At 47.4% G+C, this 16,243-nt stretch overlaps 1 pseudogene; it reads right to left on the bottom strand.

The window, feature by feature from the left end:
- Positions 1-16,243, bottom strand: part of LOC146210018 (uncharacterized) — a 495,553-nt pseudogene that overhangs the window by 177,484 nt on the left and 301,826 nt on the right.

Raw genomic sequence — 16,243 nt, 5'->3', positions numbered from 1 at the left:
ACACAGTACGCGGCAAAGCTCCGCGAGCGCCTTGAGGCAGCGCAGCGCGCGGCTCGTGAAAACCTCGATGTCGCGCGCATGGAGCAAGCGGATCAGTGCAACAAAGGTCGTCGTCACGTCGTTTTCAACACGGGCGACTTGGTGCTGAAAAGAACGCACCCGCTTAGTAACGCAGCGCGTGGTTTCGCCGCGTCGCTAGCGCGCAAGTGGGTTGGACCGTTCGAAGTTACGGCACGGACTACGCTACTCACCTACCAGCTGCGGTTGTTGGCGAGCGGTGAAACCGCTGGTCCGGTGCACGTCGCAGACTTGAAAGCTTACCACCTTCGCAATTAGATAACTGCGAAGCGGGGGAAGATCAAAGCGATGCAGCGATCCCCCAAAGTAAGGCGTACAGGTAGCAACCCGGTTCGCAACCGACGCTATAACCTAAGGCCAAGGTACTTTGTCTACTTTGTCTAACGCCTTTGCTTTTTTCAGAATGCATTCTGATAAGATTTTGCAGCAGCCAGATGAACCACTGTCGCTGGGGCGGGAAACCGCAACCAGCGCATGGTTCCAGGAGGGGCCACATAAACAGGGGGTACCCCCCTAGTTTGTAGTGGTTTGTGGCCCATCATTGTGACCAGCGCGGCCATGCTGGCCGTCTTCAACGAGTCTGGATTGGAGCCCGCTGCCCAGGCCTGGAGTACGGGCCTCAGGACGCCAGGTGTGCCCGGGGCGGAGACGCCTGCTGCAATGTGCATCCAGCACGGCGCCACGTGGAAAGGGGTCAACGATGTAGAGCAGCAGCTCAGGGCCGCTGCCAGGTGTATCCGTGGCCGAGCCCAGCTGCGCTGTGACCCCGAGGATGTGGTCGCTGCCGAAGAGGGACCAGTCGCAACAGTCCCGCCATGCCTGCTACTTCTCCCGTCACACGAACCAGCTGAGAGGGCATCCCGCCAGAGCCAGGCGACAAGCCTCCCTATTTTACGCCGACCCTGGCTCGGACATGGACATGGCCCGGCTGTTGGCATAGCCCGGGTCAGACGCTGAGGTGGGGGGGGAGATGTGGGGCCCTCCACCACGTATACGTAAGGCCCGTGCGCGCCGCGCATTCGAAGGCCGCGCCCCTATCCCAATGCCCCCTGCGCGGTGCCTGTTTCCCTCTCTCCGCTCGTTCGGGGATAACCGGTCCCGCGCGAGGGGGCTATAAAGGAAGCCTCGCGCCGCCGTCGCCCTCTCTTGGTCCACCAACCAACCCTGCCTCCTCGTTCCTGCTTCGCTCCTGGCGCTCTCCACGGAAACGACCCGCAGCCACCCGGACGACGACCTAGCACCGACTTCGACGATCCCTGTGAGATTAAAGATGTTTGTCATACGGCCCACTGTGTGTTTGTCGTGCGCATCCCTCGGGCAGAGAAATCGCCCACAAGATCTAGCCCGCATGGCATGTAGGTTTTGAACCATAGATCTATATATCTGCACATAAACATAACACTTTATAACAACACACACAAGACAATTTCAGTATTCCAGCTAAACGTCTCGAACACTCAATTAAGTTTGCCAAGGGAAACCTGAATTTCCCCTTTTATTTGAAACTTTACAGGAAAACAGCTTGAAACCACAGGCATTCTTTTTTCATTCATTATTACAGCGCAAAGACGGACGGGACAAGGGGAGGACACAAAAGCGCTGACTGTCAACTGTGAGTTGACAGTCAGCGCTGTTGTGTCCTCCTCTTGTCCCGTCCGTCTTTGCGCTGTAATAATGAATGTATGTAACCAACTCGCCCAAAATGTTGTATTATGGTATTCTTTTTTCCCCGCTCAAATACGGGCCTGAATTACGTGGGTATACCGAAGGTCAATGACATGCTCATTCGTTAGTAAATATTGAGATGCATTTACGCGCGATACTATAACAAACTAATGAGGTGTCTGAACAGAATAATGGACCTATCTGTCTACACGAGAAGCTAAAGTGAAAAACATTAACCTATTGAATTGGATATTACATTTTTATTCTATTCTTTTACACATACAGCTTTAACCAGTGAATGCTTTTAGTTTGAGCTAGTTTACTTGCGAAGCTAAATAAAATAAATAGAGTACGGCTATTAATCGAACGAAACTATTGAAATCGAATTTAAAGGTTTGTCGATACCCGGAAAAGGTACAGCTAAACCGTAGGGCGATAAAGCACACACTGCTAGGACTGCGGATAATACCTAAACCTTAGCAAAGTACATATAGGCTGTCAGGAAGTACTGGTGTTGCCTTAATCAGAGACTGAGCTGCAGGCTCATGGGCATGCAGGCTAAATTCGTGGCACTGCCATACATTCACCAGCTGACACATCGCCTGAAGAAGGTGGCGGAGAAAGGCAATGTCCGAGTTGTGCTTATTGTGCCTGATAAACTCGGAAAACTCTGCAAGAGTGTTAATGTTGCCTCAGAGAAGGAAAAACGCAATTTCCCAACAAAACATCAAATGCCGTATGTGGCCTGCAAGACCAATATGGCTTACAGAATTCCCTTGTCACGTGGCAATTGCTACATTGGCAAACCTGGCCTTTTTATCACTGTTTGGCTAATGGAGCACATGCAGGCTGTCGAGGCAATATCAGACTCGGGAGACATGGCGGCACATTGTAAACGCTGTGAGTATAATTGTGCTCCGATATACAATCAGACAGGGGTCAGTTTTTCAAGTTCGGACCAGAAGGAGCATTAAATACTCGAAGTATTTCTCATTGATATTGAACGAAAGTCGTGCGTAAGCAAGCCATCGTTATCCCTATCATCCAAAGAAATACAATTCCTGAATCAGAACATGCGCTTTAGGGTTTGATGTGTTTACATTGTTTGCCCATATATTGAATGTGTTGTTTAGTTAATGTCTAGCGTTCGTGGTGTCCGCTTCTCCTCTCTCCCTGTCTTTAGCGCTAGTTACCATGTGCATTGAGTCTTAAGACGATAGGCAGCCGATTTGAAATTAGGGTCGTTCTGCACCGAGCAAGTTAAAGTGTGCAGGAAGGTGAATGAAACGAGCGAGACTAAGGAAGGATGCGGAGTACTGCAAAGCGAACGCTTTTTCAAATGTCGTACTGCTGTCGTGTACAGGATCCCCTTGACATGTGGGAAAGCCTATGTGGAGCAAACAGGCCATCAATGAAGGGCCAATGGAACACAGAAATTCGTGTGCCGCATTGTCTGCTCCAGGAAACCTGGCGACCCATTGCTCTCGTAAAACGGAGACGATCAACAGGACTTGAGGGGCAGCCATTCTGTACCAAGGGCCACCGAAACCAATTTGCAAAAGACTTTTAAAAGACAGATTATCGAAGCATTCAAGATGATTTCGGGGAAAGAAGGGGAATGCGTGAGTGTTCCGTCGGTGGCGCTCAACAGCAAGGAGGTGATATTTCTCCGTTCGGACAATGTGACAAGAAGACGCAATTTGTCATTATTTTTTTTCTTTTTTTTGTAATTTTTTCCTTATGAATTTCTTCGCGATTTTTCTGAATCTTTTGTTACTTCTTCCTATTGTAACCGTACGTTTTTTGTGATGCATTCTTTTTCTTTTTACCACAAAAACAGGCAGTTGGTAGCTAGCGCATCATCTTTGGGAATGTCTTGGCTTAATTCTCTTATGTGTGTGTTGTGTTTGTTTATAACCATGCAGCGCCAGAGGTCATCGGAGTCATCTCCATATCCGACTTTTCCCGCATCGCCAACGAACCGCGCTTGGATGCAACCCTCATCGACCGCGTCCGCACTGACAGCCGTGATTCTTCCCTCGCCCTGTTCTTCCATCATGGGAACACGCTGTACCCCAGCAACATGCGACCTGATGGCGCTGAGCACTTGCTGGTCGTTCCCCAACACCTACGCTCTGCCGTTCTCGAACAAATGCATGACAGCTAGCCATCTTCGCCTCTCACACACATACGACCGCGTGCGCCGGCGTTTCTTCTAGCCTGGACTGTAATGCCCCATACCAGGGGCCTTCGTTTGAGGTATAAAAAATACACAAAATGAAAATGAATGATTTCGACAACGAATATGCGATGCTGGGGTGATTTGTGCCTGCCCTTAAATTACTCTTAGTCTAATCTTGCTTTTTCTTCCCTTACTTCCTTACTCTCTCAGCTTAACCTACTTTTACTCTTACCTTAGGCTACTCTTAGCGAAGGTAAAGCGCCTCCGAATTACTTTCTTTAATATTTATTCAAGATATTGTTTACGATCTGTCCATACGCACTAAGTTATATGCGGAAGACCTCGGTAATGTAGAAGAAAATAAGTTAAATGGAAAACGAAGTTAGGCTGATTAATGATTCTGTAAAAGGAATTTCTTGGTATGACCGCTCTGAGATGTCAGTTATTTCGAAATACCATATCCATGACAATAACACTGAGAAAGAACCCTCTTCTGAGTCAGGGCGCTGCTAGCAATAATTTCCTTCATAAAGTAACACAGTATAAATACCTTATCCTATGGATTTCTAATAAGTTTTCTTGGACCCCATTAAGCGACTATGTCTGGAAATGCTCTCCGAAAATGTATTTTTTTGCGTCGTTCGCTTAATTTAGCGATGCCCGGTACACACATCCTAGCCAATAATACTAATAGTAGACCCATATTAGAATATGCAGTAATTATAAGGGATCCTTATACAAAGTCAAATATTAACACACTAGGCAGAATTCAAAAGGTAGCAAACAGGCTTATATACAGCGCATACGAACGGGAGTCAAACACTAACCTTCTCAAAAAGCGGCTTACACTCAATTCATAACAGAAATTGCATGTGTCGTGTCAAGTTCATCTTTCTGTTATTTATAATCCCATAAACGGTAACACCTCCAACATCCTTATTTATTCCTCGGGGTACCAACTAGAAATCCTCATTCTCTTTCTATTGCAACAATAAACTTGCGAGGTAATGCTATTTATTTTATTTATTTACAAATAGTGCTGTCTCAGAGGGCAGACATAGCAGGAGAGGGTAAATAACATTGTAGAAAAAATAACACCGGTAACATAGAAATAGATAACTTAGATGTATTCAAAACAGATCAATAGGTCAAATTGTTAGTCAACTGAATAACGAACGAATTGTTTTAGATTCTTTTTTATTTCCAAGGCCTAATACAGATTTGAATGATCTCCACGATTATGTTTTCAGGCAGAAATCACTGAATTTGTTTAAACATTTTGACTGAATAATGCTTATGACGACCTAGCCGCAGTATTTTGCTAATCTGTACTTTTGTTTCTGTGTCTGCATTTTTTTCTACTCGTTCCATCTTGCATACAAGAACGCAGTATTCATAAATAAATATTAAAAATTTATCTCCGTTGCCATGAACTTAAGCTCGCTCGGAGCTCAGTGTCAGTAGGTGTCGGTGACGTCACGCCGCGCTATCACGAGATTTGTCATAATCTGCGAGGGGGAAAATTAAAGTTATCACATCACGAGATTTTTATAGGGGGCGTAAGAGCTGTTTCGCAGAACTCGCACCTCATCCCCGCCATAGCCCGGTTAAGCCGTCTATCTGTTCGTTTCGGAGCAGGCATTAGGCCGACTCCGATCGTCAAGCGCATTAGGCTCGCCTGGAAGCCACTGAGGACATGGAAGGCACCTGTGCCATACAGGCTACCTCTTAACAGCGAGAAACCAGATTGCCGAGAAGCTTACCAAGCGTGGAAGCGTGCCAGATCCAAGCGGCAGCAGCGATTGCGGCTGATGGAGTTTGCGAGTCTGTGGACGACACCAGCGATGTAAGCAACGATCGAGCGTCTCACCGTTGGTAGAAGTCTGTTTTCTATGAATGCAGCTCGTGGACGTTCAATTAACAACAAAATCTTTTTTCGCAACCTCAGAGCTAATATTCATTCATAAAGATGTTCACATTCCCAAAATATAATCTGTCACTCTAGAATGTATTGTGCCTAGAAAAAGCGTGCATTAGTTTCACCTCGGCGCCTTCTTCCTCCCGCTCGAACAGGTCCCTCCCGTCGAGGAAGTGCTGCAGCTGGTCTCTACCCGGCGAGCTGCCCAGCAGCTGCAGTCCGCGGCGGACGCGCTGCACGGGCACCATCTCTGGCCAGCCCACGTCGCCGCCCTGCTGGGTCGGGCTGCGCACGAACTCGGGCAGCTGGACGTCCTCGCTCGAGCACCTGTGCAAAGGTTCCTCATGCAGCGAATTCAGCACAGGCGGTTGGCAAGTGGCGCCGTAACCATCTGCGATAGCAGCAGTCGATTTCCAGATGCTTCAGCAACTATGCATTCTGAGTATACGACATGCAATAGTGGTTAACGAAAACAACTGGTAGGAAAAGCTGAAATCCTCGTCCCAGACACAGATCGTTGTTTCGATAACGATCGTTGTGTTTCGAGTGGATAAAAATTTACGAACCCATAGATCTGAGATGTAGATCGCCAGTAACATGTTTGGGATTTTATGAAATCTCTATTGGACGCTTCTTATGTTGTAACGTTGTATAAACGATCGTATTACCAGGAAAGGGACCCATTTCCGAATATGTAGTTCACCTACTCTAGTACTTTTCTGCTCTGGTAGCAGGTCCCAATAACAAGAAAATGGCTAAAAGTGGGCTATATATTTACCCAAGTCTGGCGATGTTACCCTTTGTGCCTTCGGGGAACTCAGAGACGCCGATGTAACTCTCGATTGGATGGAAAAACAGCGCGACAGCCGAATATCCATCCAATATTGTTACTTAGCTGTATTCGCTGTTCGTGATGAGGATGAAGAAGTGCAACAGACTCCGAGAAGACGACGACGCTGAGTGTTGTGAAATCGGTGCCCTCGTCAACGTTAGTTGTGCGGACAGCTTTGGGTCTGTAAACCTCTCTAAACCTTCAAAGTAACATCTCTTGGTGGAGGTGAATCTATTCGATCCCCTGTCACAAGCTAGATCTCCGCAGCGGCCGCCACATCGGAACCACCTGCAACGCCCCTGCAACTTTCGAACGCATGATGGACTCGTTGCTGCGCGGCTTCAAGTGGACGACTTGTCTTTGTTACTTAGACGACGTCATTGTTGTCTCGTCCACTTTTGACAGCCACCTCTCTCGCCTTTCTACCATTCTCGAGCAATTCCGCCGCGCCGGCCTTAAACTCAACTCAAAGAAATGCAGTTTCGGCCATCGAGAAATCAAAGTCCTTGGACACTTGGTTAATGCTTCTGGCGTTCAACCTGACCCTGACAAGATACGTGCCGTCAGAGATTTTCCCACTCCGCGTTCATTCAGCGATGTCCGAAGCTTTATTGGCCTATGTTCCTATTTCCGACGATTCGTCCCGAACTTCGCAGTCCTTGCTCGTCCGCTCACCCAACTCTTCAAAAAAGACGTTTCATTCTATTGGGGGCCTGAACAAGTTGCAGCTTTCTCAGAGCTTATTGCTGCTCTAACTACACCACCAGTCTTGGCCCACTTCAACCCTTCCGCCAATACTGAACTCCGTACCGACGCAAGTGGCCATGGAATAGGAGATATACACGGCCGTACAGGGGTGATTGCGTATGCCAGCCGCCTCTTCTCAACACCCGAACAAAATTATTCTATCGCAGAGCGAGGGTGTCTGGCGCTTGTATGGGCTATTACGAAATTCCGCTCTTATTTGTTTGGTCGCCCTTTTACTGTGATAACAGACCATCATGCCTTGTGTTCGCTTTTCTCTCTCAAAGATCCTACTGGCCGCTTGGGCCCTGGGCGCTACGATTACAAGAATACACCTTTTCCGTCGTCTACAAGTCCGGCCGACTTTACCAAGATGCAGACTGTTTGTCACGTCATCCCGTCGACTCCCCTAGTCCTGCAGACACTGACGATGATGCATGTGTCTTGTCTGTCTCGGCCTTTGCTAACATTGCCAAGGAACAGCACTTAGATCATTCTCTGCATTCCGTTATCCTCCGTCTTACCTCCGACCACCCTGACCCATCTCTCGCCTTATTTATGCTCCACGAGAACACTCTATACCGACGTAACATGCGACCAGATGGCACAGACCTTTTGCTCGTCGTTCCCCAGCACCTGCGATCCACCATCCTTGAACAGTTCTACGATGCTCCCACGGCTGGCCACCTGGGTGTCTCTCGCACATACGACAGCCTGCACCGACGTTTCTACTGGCCGGGGCTCTACCGCTCTGTCAAGCAGTACATTGCCGCATGTGAACTGTGTCAGCACCGGAAGAAGCCCACAATTTTGCCTTCAGGTCATATGCAGCCGATACACATACCGACTGACCCGTTTTCCCCTATAGGCGTTGACCTCCTTGTCCCCTTTCCAGTTTCCGCCTCGGGGAACAAATGGATCGCCGTCGCCACCAATTACGCTACTCGGTACGCTATTACCCGAGACATCCCGACCAGCTGCTCCACAGACGTCGCTGACTTCCTTCTAGAAAACGTGATTCTTCATCATGGTGCTCCTCGTGAACTACTAACTGACCATGGCCGCTGTTTCCTGTCGCGAGTGGTTGACGAAATTCTCCGTTCGTGATCCGTCCGCCACAAATTCACCACCGCCTATCACTCCCAGACCAACGGCCTCACGGAACGTCTAAACCCTACCCTCACAGACATGCTGGCTATGTATGTGTCTGACTACCATCGAGATTGGGACGTTCATCTCCGTTTTGTGACATTTGCCTACAATTCATCTGTCCATTCTACCGCTGGATACTCTCCGTTTTATTTATTATTTGGCCGACATCCGTTACTACCCTTCGACACCTCCCTACCCGCGGCAGACACCACCAGTACTTACGCCAGTAATGCCGTTGCCCGCACTCATGATGCCCGCCGGATAGCTCATGCCAGGCTCGCTGCATCCCAAGACTCCCAAAAGGTCCGGTACGTCCGCCACCACCGTGATGTCCGCTACACTCCTGGATCTCTCATTTTGCTGTGGCTCCCGTGCCGTCGAGTAGGCTTTTGTGAAAAACTTTTGCCGATTTACACTGGCCCTTACCGTGTTTTGCGCCCCGTGAGCGACGTCACCTACGAAGTTGAATCACTGTTTCCGAAGTCCCCGTCCACCAGCTCCAACCTCCGAAATAGTCCATGTGTCCCGTCTAAGGCCCTATTATCAACGTTCTATTTCGCTAACATAGACCGCACCGGGACTGTGCTTTTCCCGCGAGGGTTAGTGTTACTTAGCTGTAATCGCTGTTCGTGATGAGGATGAAGAAGTGGCTCCGAGAAGACGACGACGCTGAGTGTTGTGAAATCGGTGCCCTCATCAACGTTAGTTGTGCGGACAGCTTTGGGACTGTAAACCTGTGTAAACCTTCCACGTAACAATATTTATTTATTTATACCTCAAATGCCCCTGGTGGGGTATTAAATGAGGGGTGGGCTGTTACAGTTCAGTGGCGAGTCTTTCAATGAATGATTTGAAGCGTGCTGGATGAGCGAGATGAACTGCGTCGGCAGGAAGGCGATTCCAGTCCTTTGCTGTCTGGACGAAAAAAAGCATTTAGATGTGCAGTGGTATTTGCGGATGGCGGGTATACTACTTTATTGTGATTAAGTCGATGGGATACGCGGTGACAAGGCATGATGGTACAGTTTCCTAGTGATGAATGGTAAAATTTATGAAAAAGGCACAGCCGGGCTATTTTGCGGCGTTATTGGAGGGAAAGGAGATTAGATTTTGTCTTCAAATCAGTAACACTTGAGTGATATGAGTAGTCTGAATGAATGAACCTTGCTGCACGATTTTCGATGGATTCGAGGGTAAGGGAAAGGTTAGACTGGTGAGGGTCCCAAACTGCGCATGCGTATTCCAGTTTGGGACGGACGAGTGTTAAATAGGTCAGCAGTTTGACAGAAGGAGGTGAAAGTCGCAAGTTACGGCGTAAAAAACCAAGCGTGCGATTGGCGTCTTTAGCAATGTTAGAGACGTGAGTAGACCAAGAGAGGGAACGGGTAATGGTTACACCAAGATATTTATAAGAGTCAACTGCGGAAATTTTAGAGCCAAATATATAATACGAAGGTGAAGGAAAGGACTGTCTACGGTGGAATGTAATTAATGACGTCTTATTTGTGTTTAGGGACATGAGCCATTTGCTACACCAGGATTCGATGTAATTCAAGTCGTTCTGTAACAGTTTAGTATCGTTGCGGTTAGCGATAAGTCGATATATTACGCAGTCATCCGCAAATAATCGTATGTTAGAAGTTATATCAGTAGCCAGGTCATTAATATAGATTAGGAAAAGTAATGGACCGAGTACAGTACATTGTGGCACTCCAGAGGCGACGGAGCTTAAAGGTGAGAAAAATTCATTAGCGTGTACGAACTGCTTACGGTTAGTGAGGAAGTGTTCTATCCAAGTTAGAATTAGTGGGTCAAGGTTCAAACGTGAAAGTTTAAGTAGAAGCCGTCTGTGGGGAACTTTGTCATAAGCTTTCTCAAAATCCAAGAACAATGCATCAACTGGTATGTTGTCATCTAGGTTAGAACTAATGTCATGAATAAATAGAGCTAACTGTGTGTCTAATGACATCCCTTTACGAAAACCGTGTTGGTTAGGGTGAAAACAATTTACAGATATAAGAAAATTTGCGATGTGAGTGTAGATAACATATGCTCCATTAACTTGGAACAAATGCTTGTGAGGTATATGGGACGATAGCTATGGCGTGAAGATGGCGAACCTTTTTTAGGCCTACCTTCCAGTCTTGTGGCAACACTCCACATGATAACGATTGCTGAAAGATATGCGACAGAATGATACTTGTGATATGTTTGGTGTTTTTTAGTTCCACCAACTCGCCCGTTTAGCTATAGTGTTTAACTATCGATGTTTTGTAAAACCCATTTCACTTTCTCCTATCAGGCCTTTTTTAAACCTTCAGGCCGGTCTCGAGACCAGTAATATTGCCCTAGATAATGGTGCAGATTCACAAATTCATAATGTGAAAGAGTGACACATGTGCTGGGGCGAAATGATGTTTAATTTGAACTCTCCTGGGTAGCGTGGTTTTTTGGGCTTGTTGGTACATAGCTCCAATACATTATAGCGCAGCAAAAGACGAGGACACAAGAGAAGAGAATCGAACACCACGAGCGCTATTTTAAAAGGGTCGTCAGCAGCAAAAGGTTAAGTTGGCTTTGCAAACACATTGAAACTGTTTTTTGCCAGTTTCAGGAATGATCACCCTGAATGGTTTTTCCGGTTTATGGCTTTTTGCACTGAACAACACGTCTAAGAAATCGTTTCCAGCATTGCCTATTTTTTTAGCTAGCTTGCTAAGGTTTAACTTGTTACACAGCTTCTTTGTTCGTGGGGTTCGAATTTCTTGTGTCCTCGTCTTTTTCTGCGCTATAGTGTATGTCCTGGGGTAATTACGGTGGAATAAATATTTGGCGGAGTATTACAGTATTTGCTAATGCATCATTCGAGACGGCTCTGCAAGTATTTCGGGTCTGTGATATTCCGAGAAAAAATTCTTGATAGACAGCTGAAGTCTAGTCTCAATCTTACCACACACAACCACCCTCCTAATGAGATTTCTTCCCAAGGTCTTGATTCATTAAAGAAAAGCTTGTGATTTCAGTAGAGGGGGGAGGCGTTTTTTAAATTCTAGAATAACGCTTGGTACTGAAAGCGGAGAAGAGTGATCTATACATTAGATATGTGAGGTTGTCGCAGTAGTGTGAGGTGTCAGTACGCTTAGCCGTCGACTGTGCATCGCCTTCTTTCACAGCAGCGAAACGGCACCTCTGCGGATGGGCGATAAAAGGTCAGCAATGACTCTGTGGGTACGGGCTTGGATAAAGTGACGAGGGCACAGCATGTAATTCGACTCAGATCTGCGCTCGCAGTTTCATTTGCTGGCACTTTATCGAACATCTGCAATCAGGAAGAAGGCTAATGGAGTGGCCTTGTCAAGATCTCGGTGTTGATGGCCTAGCTGATAGGTCTAAGGTGGAGCAAAATTTCTTTTTGCGTATTCAGGCATATTACGTGCTAGCCAGAGAAAACTGAGTGGAACCCTCGCGTTGCCCTTGTCGTCTAGCACTTTCCATTTTATGGTTCCAGCTTTGCCTCTTTTTTAACTACTAATCGTACTGTTCAGCCGCGTCAACCTCCTCCGCCTTTCATGCGTCAAATCTCCTCTTGATGTGCCCCATTACGCCTTGCGCACCAAAACCTTACGCTTTAACGCAAGGGTATTAGTGCTGCCGTGTACAAATGAGAGACTGTATGACTCCTCCAACAAACCTGGTATCGTGAGGAAGTGTCTAAATCTGCAGTATTCATCTACATTCTAATTTTGTTTTAAATTTTTATTGATACCTCAAGTACCGCTGGTGCGGGGTGGATTGTTGCAGCGTGTCAACGAGTTTTGAATGAAATCAATGAGTTGTGCCGCAGGAGTGTGGTGAAGTGCGACTGCAGGAAGGTGATCTCGGTCCTTGGCTGTCTGGGGAAAGAAAGCGTTAAGTGACCTAATAGTAATAGCGAACGGTGAGCAAGCAGCTTCATCAGGGTTAGAGCAGTCAAAAACGCAGAGAACTGTTCTGATAATCGATATTGTAATAGATTAGTGATAAATGTATGAAAGACGAAGTGTGGAATATTTGCGGTACAAAATGAAGGACGGAATATTTGATTTTGGCTGAATTTATCACCGCTTGGATAAAACGAACATTCGCAGGGAATTCAGAATTAATCTCGCCGCAAGATTTCGAACAGATTTAAGGTGAGAAAAGGATCTGACTGCTCAGAGTCCAAAACTGCGTATACTTATTCCGCTTTGGATAAAAATAATAGTAGGTACAGCAAAACAAAAAATAATAAAATTGGCCTGCAGTACTACAGTAGGAGCCGAAACGCCGAAACGCCCTGGGCCTAGAAGACTGCTGAAGTCCGAGAACGGTCCGAGCGCTATTACAGCCAAACAACTACGTCGTTGACGCCAACTAGCAACCAACTTCGTCATCTACGCCGACTAGCCACTGACTGTCTTCGCTTTGTCGTCGACTATAGTTTTTATCACTGCCCCCCTCCTCTGTAGCACCTACTCGATGCGACGTGGTGCTACTAGAAAGCAGTTAGTGAATTAATGGCAGAAAACGGTATTGTCACTTTCCAAGCCAGAAGAAAATTCCTCCGTGCTAAATTTTTATTTCTTTTACTAATTTATAAACTTTCACTCGATCCTAGCCCCTACGTTTGCCCTCTTACCACTAGGCAGACACGCCACTCACATGCCCTCTCTTTAGCACCTAACTTTGCAAGGACTAACTTATACAAATTCTCCTTTTTCCCTAATTGGAATACTTTGGAATAGTTTGCCTGCTTCTTCCCTCCAGTCCTTACATGTGCTTAAATTATGTATGTAATGACTTATGAAATATTGCCTTCTGTCAGGTCATGGGTATCGGTTTTGATTGTGGCAGATTTTTTTTTTTATTACTGTTGCTGTGCTTATATTTTATGTGCAGTATTAACTGCTTCAACTGGTCTACTCGATGTGTTGGTGCGTTTTGTACCTTGTGCTTTCATGCTTTTTCGAACTTTATGTACATGTATGCCACTCCTGCTTGGGCGCTCAGCCTGCAGTATGTTCAAAATAAATAAAAATAAATAAAAAGAGTACACAGCGTTGACAAAACTTCAGTCATGCACGATCGTAATAGAGCTTCAGCCGAACCACGTGCACAACTTCAGAACGCTGTGACTTTCGGGGTGGAGCTGGGGCTACAGGAACAACGGCGTAGGTGACGTCACTGATGCGGCGGACAATCTCGTATGGGTCGAAGTATAGGCGTAGTAACTTTTCAGATAGGCCGCGATGATCAACAAGTCTGCACACCCACACGAAGTCACCCGGCTCGTAAGTGGCGATTCTTCGGCCGAGGTAATACCGAGCAGCGTCATTTTCCAGTTGTCGGTGGATTCGGAGGCGTGCTAGTTGCCGCGCTTCCTCAGCACGCTGAACAAAGATGTCGGCATCAAATTCGGCGTCAGAGCCGCAAAAAGGACCAACTGGAATCATGGCGTGCAACCGCGTGCTCACTTGGCGACCGAAGACAAGCTAGAACGGTGTCAGTCGCGTCGTCTCTTGAGTGACCGTATTGTACGCGAAAGTTACATATGTGCTGTGTCCACCTACATAAAAATCATGTCGTGAGGGTGCGATTGAGGCGCTCTACCAGCCCGTTGGTCTGAGGGTGATACCCGGTCACACATCGATGGCTAGTGTGAGTCAGAGTCAGGCGAGCCGTAAAAGCTGTCCCACGGCCAGTGATGACCATGGCGGGGGCGCCATGACGTAGGACGATGTTATGGACGCAAAACTGCGCCACTTCGGCTGTATTACCTTTAACAAGCGACGCGGTCTCTGAGTACCGTGTTAGGTAGTCGGTCGCGACGACTTCCCAACGGTTGCTAGACGAAGACTTCGGAAAAGGACCAAGAAGGTCTTGCTCACTTGATGGAAAGGGGTCGTCGGCGGAAAAATCCAGCAGGTTTCAATGGCGGAGACTTCCGACGTTGACAGGCACGACATGAGCGTACATAGGCCCGCACCCATGGGAGTAACTTGGGCCAATAGTACTTTTGCCAAATTTGTGCAAGTGTACGGCTGACCCCCAGGTGGCCGGTGGTGGGTTCAACATGACAGCCACTCAATATATCTGGGCGCAATTCGGAGGACACAAGGAGAAACGTCTCTTCACTGTTAGAAAAATTTTGCTCGTAGAGCACGTTACCACGCAGAGTGAACCTTTGGAGCCCGCGTTCAAAAACACGCGTGATGCGAGCGTCGGCGCCCTGGTAACTCTGGGTCCGTCCTCTGAAGCTGCGCCAATTGGGTTGTACTAACAACCTCCAGAAAGGGAAAATCATCTGCCATTTCTTCTGAACGTATGGCGATGGGCGAGCGCGACAGTCTGCATCCTGATGCTTGTTCTGATTTGTATAACACTGTTACTTCATACTCTTGTAATCTAAGGCTTCATCTAGCCAATTGTCCTGAGGGGTCATTGAGGCTCGCTAGCCAGCATAATGAATGGTGGTCGCTTATAACGCGGAAAGGTCGGCCGTAGAGGTATGCTCGGAACTTAGTAAGGGCCCATATTACCATCACATTCTTTCTCATTTGTTGAATAGTTGATTTCAGAGCGGGTAAGTGTTCCGCTCGCGTAAGCGATGATCCGTTCTGCGCCGCCTTGCCACTAAATTAGTACTGCAGCAACTCCAACGTTGCTGGCATCAGTGTGGACGTCCGTTACCGCGTTTTCATAAAAATGGCCGGGTATCGGGGGAGTCTGTAGGCGGCTGCGAAGCCCAAGGAAAGCGACCTCTTGTTGACTTCCCCACAAGAATGGTGTGTCATCTCGAGTCAGTGTGGTTAATGGTTCTGCGATGTGCGAGAAGTCTCTACATAGCATCTGTAGTATGAGCACAAACCTAAGAACCGTCGAACAGCTTTCTTGTCAGTCGGTCGCGGAAAACCAGAAACGGCAGTGGTCTTTTCAGGGTCCGAGCGGACATTTTTTCCGCTGGCCACGTGACCAAGGAAGCGCAGTTCCTCAAAGTTGAAACGCATTTCTTTGGTTTGATTGTCAGGGTGGCGTCTCGAAGAGTTTTTAAGACAAGGCGTAACCGTTCTAGGTGTTGGTCGAGGGTAGTCGAATATATGACGACATCGTCAAGGTAAACCAGACACGACTGTCACTTCAAGCCAGACAGAACGGTGTCCATCATGCGTTGGAACGTGGCCGGTGCCGAGCATAAACCGAACAGCAAAAGCTTAAACTCATACAAGCCATTGGGTGTTACAAAAGCCGTCTTCTCCCGGTCTCTCTCATCCACCTCTATTTGCCAGTACCCACTTTTTAGGTCTAGCGACGAGACGTATCGGGCATCTCGTAGTCGATCGAGTTCATCATCTATGCGGGGAAGCCGGTAAACTTCCTTTTGAGTGACGAGATTGAGTTTTCTGTAATCGACACAGAACCGCAGAGTGTTGTCCTTCTTTCTGCCGAGAACAACAAACGAAGCCCACGCGCTTGTAGATGGCTGAATGACATCATCGGCAAGCATTTCAGTGACCTGTCTCAGAAATGCTGCTCGTTCCGTCGGAGAAACACTGTATGGGTGTTAGCATACGGGGCGCGTGATCTCGTCTTTAATTATACGATGCTTGGCGAACGGAGTTCGACCTACTTTGGAAGACGTGGCGAAGCAGTCTGC

Source organism: Amblyomma maculatum, chromosome 1, assembly GCF_055883805.1.
Source record: "Amblyomma maculatum isolate TAMU_Amacu chromosome 1, ASM5588380v1, whole genome shotgun sequence".
Classification (NCBI taxonomy): Eukaryota; Metazoa; Arthropoda; class Arachnida; order Ixodida; family Ixodidae; genus Amblyomma; species Amblyomma maculatum.
Note: the sequence above shows the minus strand (reverse complement) of the source record. Positions and strands in the feature narration are given on the sequence as shown.